General features: G+C 50.3%; 1 pseudogene; it reads right to left on the reverse strand.

Annotated features, from left to right (window-relative positions):
- Nucleotides 1–3,744: 3,744 nt before the first annotated feature.
- LOC149362484 (uncharacterized) lies at nucleotides 3,745–5,637 on the reverse strand (annotated as a pseudogene).
- Between the last annotated feature and the right edge of the window lie 731 nt (nucleotides 5,638–6,368).

Below are 6,368 nucleotides of genomic sequence, written 5' to 3' on the forward strand. Positions count from 1 at the left end.
AAGCTATGGCGGCAGCGGCCCTGCCTTCTACTTTCCGCGCTATTTATGTCGATCGTCCGAACGTTCACAAGCGCTACCCTCGCCGGTTCCAGTGGACTTAGAATGTCATGTTAAAGCGCAAGCGGTCATGATGCTAACTTGTGTAAGGAAAAATACTTCGTGCAATGGCGATCTTTGGCCTAGCCACCTCTTCCCATATAAAAGGTATCCATCATGATCGTCTGATCCGACGACTGATATTTCGCTAAACTGTCAGGCATAACCCTCGAGCCGCAACTACCAATAAAAATTCGCAAACGGTTATGCTAACCAATTAACAGGGCTAATAAATCCAGCGGAAAATTGTTTTGCGGGATGGATTCACCATTCTTTTGAAATGTACCACATTCAACGCTCACTTCGGCATTCGTAAGTACCAGTAGGAAAAAGCGGTAAGAAAAGTATGAATACTTCAGTGCGCGGCAAATCAGACACTCTTCTCGCTGCGCTCCGGTACTAAAAGCGCTGCGACCAGAGATAGGGGAGTTCAAAGAAGATGACAAAAGCTCGAAAGTAATGGCTCGCATCGCAGCAAGCGTGTTCGCCGAAGCCACAAGGACGCGGCTGCTTCAGGAACAGATACCGCCAGTAAATGTAAGCGCTGTGCCCATGCTGAGCCCACGTTTGTAGACAGCTCCTCCTGGCGTGATTTCCATCGCTGGTTAGGAACAAATGTTGTGTTTCTTTGGCCTAGTTTCAACAAACGCTGACCTGCTCGCTTGACTATGGTTACATTCGCACTTGGCGACCGTCGCCTCTCGCTGAAGTGTAGCGTTCGCTACCGGTCCACGAACCCATGCTAAGCGCCACCATGAACCATACGGCAGGCACTTACATAAAGGACATTTTAGGCGAACAAGCGTTCGCTCACGCAGTTCAGTGGTGGCATATCCGTACACCTGCAGCATAAGTTAAAACGAAGAGGCGAGAGGTGGCAAACCAGGCAAACCTGTTTTCCAGCGCGCTCTTTTGGCAGAAGCGCATGGAGGCAGCGGGAACCCGTCGGAGCCGCCTGGCAGTTTTGATGCTCACTTTGCGTTCTACACTGGCGCAGGCCGCGCTCCTTCCATCGCTGTTTATCAGGGGCCCTTTTAGAGATTCATGCAAGGATTTATCGCTGGCACGCCTTGGTGCGGCGGTTGAAAAATAACCGCGAAGCGAATTGGGAACCACTGCAGGCGCACGGCCATGCGCTCTCGAAGTGGAGGCATGCGTGACTAACCAAAGTGCACGGGCCGCCGAAGACCCTCTCTGTTGGCATGATGCTTCCCTGCGATAACTCCCTGAATGAAGCATAGCGGATGCAACTCCAGTACTCTTACGTCTTGATCGTTTACGTTCTGCTGGTGAGAACTGCAAGAGATGCCGTGGTGGAGAGCGCCTGATGAATTTAGACACCTAGTGTTATGCGACATAGTTCAGGGAACAGGATGTTTTGTCTTCCGCCTCCGCCGAAATACGGCCGCTGCGGCCGGGATCCACTCGCGACCTTGGAATCAGTAGCCTGACGCAGCAGTCACTCAATCGCAGCGCCGAATCGGTGGCCCGAACGAATGAATTCGCTTGTCAACATGAATGGCTCATGCGGCAGCATTCCTTTTCCGTCTTAAGCGTTCCTGCTTCCGATATTGAGCTCGCGGGATCGCTTTCGGGTCTCTCGGTCCTTTTCGTATCATGACATTTCAAAAAGAATCTCCAGGAGTGCAGCAGTTAGGCGCCAACATCACCCAAAAATTCGGGTGAAACTTAAGCTCTTCCTTAAGAGACTGACGCGATAATGTTCGTGGTCCCTTTAGCAGCCTGGGTTCTCGTTTGCATATCACTTCACAGACACGGACACTGTTGCAATGCTAACGCGCTGAAGGCACCGTTATCCAGAAAATCCCGAGTCAACGTTGTCGCTTCGGTGTCGCCGTTATGAGCGAAAAATCACGGGCATGGCTCTGTCAGGTGGTCCGCAGAGACCAAACTAATTGGCAGGTCGGCCAACTAGATCACGTGACCTTGCTGTGTCATCCCACCTTGTCTAACGAACAATGCGAAATGGGAAAACTGCCCACCATAGCGGTATGAGGACTTCCAGTGTTGTACAAAGGTAAAGTAGCGGATGATCATCTTTAGTTATGCAAAATAACTCATTATGCGACCGCATCATACACTTGTCCCGGAGCTGAAGTGTCTCCTCCAATTTTAGTTACAGAGTCAAACGCGCGTTTCTCAGTGTTTCTCAGACCAGGACCACCCAAAGTGCGGTGGTCCTGGTCCCGGCGCTTCTATTTTCAATGTATCTGCCTTTGTGCCTCAGAAACACTACCTAAGGATGGTACGGTGAAGTAACAACCCTGTAGGACCCTTAGGATTTGTGTAGAAACGTAAGCAATCAGGGAGTGTGTCATTATTCAGGAGTGCTTGAAATACCTTTACGAGATGACGTGGTAGTGACGTAACGGCCCTCTCTACCAACGCGGATTTTCTCGACATAATGGTGACGCCGATTTCTACGCTAAATGCCACACTTAAAGCTATTGCATTGAATACACTGTCGCTGTGATCTTAGCTGCAGCTGCACAGCCATGCTGCACCACTTACTGCAACGCAGCTGTGGCATAGTATGCATGGTAAACTGTTTCACTAAATTTTCATCAAGGCTGCCCGAATATTCAATGCCCTTGCGTCAGTGATAGGATTTTATCTAGGAACGATCAGAAGTAACACCACGATTTCTTGCAAAAATTAACGCACAAGTGATCGAATATACTGTATCTTTGGTTGATTGGTTTATAGGGGTTAATTCTTTATATGTCACAGCCGTCGCCAATGATTAATAACGCCAAAATTGACATTTCTAGAGTGTTATTGCCTATAGGAAGATCCAAGAATTTATACCTTTGCATTTCATTACAAATTTTATCGCGCCATAAACGTTGGAGCAAGGACTAGGAGGAGAAATGGCATGAAATTTTAAGAGACGTGATATTTCTCAAACCACTCGATTTTTTTTTAACCCACTGGAAATTCACACTACACTTTTTGCAAAAGAACCTTTTACAAAATAACCAAAAGGACCGAGTTGGAAATTTTTTTCCCTTTTTTAGGAGGGGGAGGTGTGTAAGCGATGTAAAATGATGTACAATAACTCGTATCCTGTTGATATCTCCTCTGGGCGCATACGCAACTCTGAGACAGTTGTCATGCAACAAACGTGAAGGTTCGAGCATTTCGTCGTGATAAATGTATTTATTTACTGCATGCGGTACCTTACAATTCTGCTGTCTTTTTATTCCCAGATTGCCTAACATTTCTTGACTTCTGCAACTTTGGCGCATATTGTGCACTGACATTTTCCATTCTCAAAGAACCGATGTGGAATTCATCGCGCGGGCTCAGAAAAGAAGGCTTTCAAGAAGTCATTTCTTATTCGAATCTACTTCGCAAACCACGAATTCTTTTTTCTATAAGCTAATAACAATCCCGAAATAAGACTAATAAAAGTGTCTCAAATTTGATTTTTTAGCATACAAAAGGAGCAGCTATCGCTAAAGATACTCTCGTTATGCTTCCACACGCTCGCCAGGGGCGGGCGGTTGGTTACCTTCGAGCTAGGAGGTTATCTAGGAGATACCAAAATTTGCTCCTGAGCCAGAGGGCAAATAGAGCATAAAACATTATGTGAACCGCAGTTATATAGAGCTACCTTGCATATGATTACAGCGATGGAGGCGTAGCTGCGGCCCTGAGACCTGGGACGATCACATAGCCAAAGAATGGTGCGCTGATGTCATGGAAGAGATCCGCTGCCTCGCCCACAGCAAGTCCCCTGGACTTCAGTTCCGACCAGCCCTCGAGGTACCACTGCACGGGTAGAGACATGTACGCGCTGTCGCAAAACGTGCTTTCCGAGGCTTATCAGGAGGTCGATCTTTTCGGCGACGTATTCTTGACAGAGTGCATCATCGGTGCCCCTTGTTTTGGAACCACCTGGAGAACTTGCGTAGTTCCACTTTTCATTTGGTCGGCCAAGGCACCTGATGTTTTCTCCCCTTTCAGTTGTGAAGTAACCTCCTCGCTGGCCTTCAGGACGAAGATAAGCTCTTCTGGCATCAGTTTACCAAGCGCATCTCCTACAACGTCGATCTCGGAGACAAGCCTGCGCACAAGGTAGGCCGATCTCATTCAGGTATCCGTGCTACAGGGAAGACAGGACTTCACCTTTAGCGCTGTTAGATGAAGAAGGTATTTCTGTTCCACTCACCGTGACAAGAGCTCCAGCAGCCTTTCCGCTGCCTCCCGTAGGGCCCTCTGGGCTCAACTGACTCTCGCCTTTGTCATGTGGCAGCGCAGAGCCCTCCGTCAGAGTTGGTTGGTCTTCGGAAGAATCGCTCTCTTCTATCTTGCCAGTGTCTTCGATGGGAGCTGTTCCTCCTTCGGCTGTGCTAAATGTCTCAGCTTTACGCGTTGCCCCTCGATCGCGGTTCGGCTCACACATATTTAAAGTGTCACTCGTTAGTATAGCAGCGACATGCGGGTACTGTTGGTGTCCTGGCGGCCCTGTTTCGGTTGATGCGCCGTTACTGCAAGGTGGTACTCCTCGCCCTTTAACGCTGCCTTCCTGTGGGGGACCCGGGTTCGGCACAAATGTAGGTGTTAGGCACAACAGGTTTTCTGCTACTTCAGCATGCCAGGAAACACCAGGTGCTTTGCTCTCCGGCAGCAGGTCGATTTTCCGGTCTACAAACCGTGGTCTTGCTGGTAACCTGGTATGAGCTTCACTAGGGAAGTGCTCGTACAGATAACGCGCTACAGGCGTCGGAGTATAGCTGTCCACAGCAAGCGCTTGCTTCCCGCTGAAGACACTGTGTGGCTTAGGTCCCCTTGCTGGGTCCCCGCTCTGATGAACGATCGGCGAGATGTTCGTCGGATGGTATTGCCCAGTCAAGGCAAATGCCGTTAGACTTGGGGCGACGTCTTCACGCGCGATCTTTGGATGTTGGTCATTATTGAGCAGTAGATCTTGGCAGGCTGCACTGAGATGTCGGGAAGCGGCCGGGGCTTCCGGGTCGAGTTGCTTGATAGTGTCTTCGCTCCTAAACAGCGCACTTGGGTTGTTTGGCAGCAGCGAGGGCGGCTTAGACTTCTCGGGGTTACAGCCTACAGACAGATGTGCGATGACGTCGCCGTGAGCGATCGCTTCGCCGCACCTGGAGCAGCTAACGGTGTGGTACAAGCAGTCCTTGTGGAAGTGTTCCAGAATCAAGAAGGACGGTCCAGAGACATTGCAGCACCTTGCGGCGTTCCAGCACCATATGTGCCGGGCAGCCAAGTCTGTGACGGCACAAGGCATGATGGCCATATTTTGTTGGCGGAAGCTGAGGGCGTCCATCTCGCATGCGTAGCTCCTCCTGGCCCATTGGGAGTAGCAGCCTGCACACACAATGTAGCAGCAGGGCAGCATCATCACGATCGCGCAAACACGTCCGCAGTAACTGCAATAGAGACTGGAAGGAAGCGGCTCCAAAAGCAAGTTTTCCGCCACTCAAGGTCGTTGTCGAAGCCGTAGAGTATGTAGGGAGTGTCCGACTTGCCTGCCGTCGATGCCATCTCGACTGTCGCCGATGAGGCAGACGTGCGGGCCCCAGCGTCTCGGTGCACCGAACGGCCGCTGCCGTCAGCTGGCGTCCAAGCCCTCGCCTTCGCAGTTCCAACGGAGCAGCAGCTGCTGGTGGAAGACCGAGTGTTCCCGGAGAAGCAGGACCGACGTGTACCAGCGGTGCCCTGGGCTTCGTGTGTCGGCATACGACCTACTCCGACCAAGAGCGAGCTGCGCTAGACTTACGCTGACCAAGAACGCTCTACGCTAGACGAAGAAAACAAGAGGCGCGGGGCGTGCGCGTGGGGAGAGCACGTGGCGCCAGCGCGATAGGTAGGGAATAAAAGAGAATTGCCGCGGTCGGCTGTGTTTTCCTGGCTCTCCTGCGTTCCTGTGTCGCTTTCTCGGCTCGGGCCCGCCGTCCCGTGATGATATATTGTCTAATACCGTTAAAAAAAAAGCTCACGTCAAGAAAGACTCCGAATAATTTCAACTGTTGCAACCAAAACGGAGGATGCGCTGAGGATAATGACCTAAAGCAAATATCATATTAATTCGTTGCTTCTGGAATGTTTTCAAGGGCAGCTGAGACTGCTCGCTTCCTGAATAGATTTTTCGCACATATTTTGAAAAACAAGCTTGACGGCATAGCCATAGAGAATGGCATAGCTATTAGGGCGAAAGCCTCCTCACCGTTGTAAGCAGGAGTTGTGGACAGAAATGTCACGCTTTTAAATTGGTC

Source organism: Amblyomma mixtum, chromosome 2, assembly GCF_055824585.1.
Source record: "Amblyomma mixtum isolate Tamu chromosome 2, ASM5582458v1, whole genome shotgun sequence".
NCBI classification, from domain to species: Eukaryota; Metazoa; Arthropoda; class Arachnida; order Ixodida; family Ixodidae; genus Amblyomma; species Amblyomma mixtum.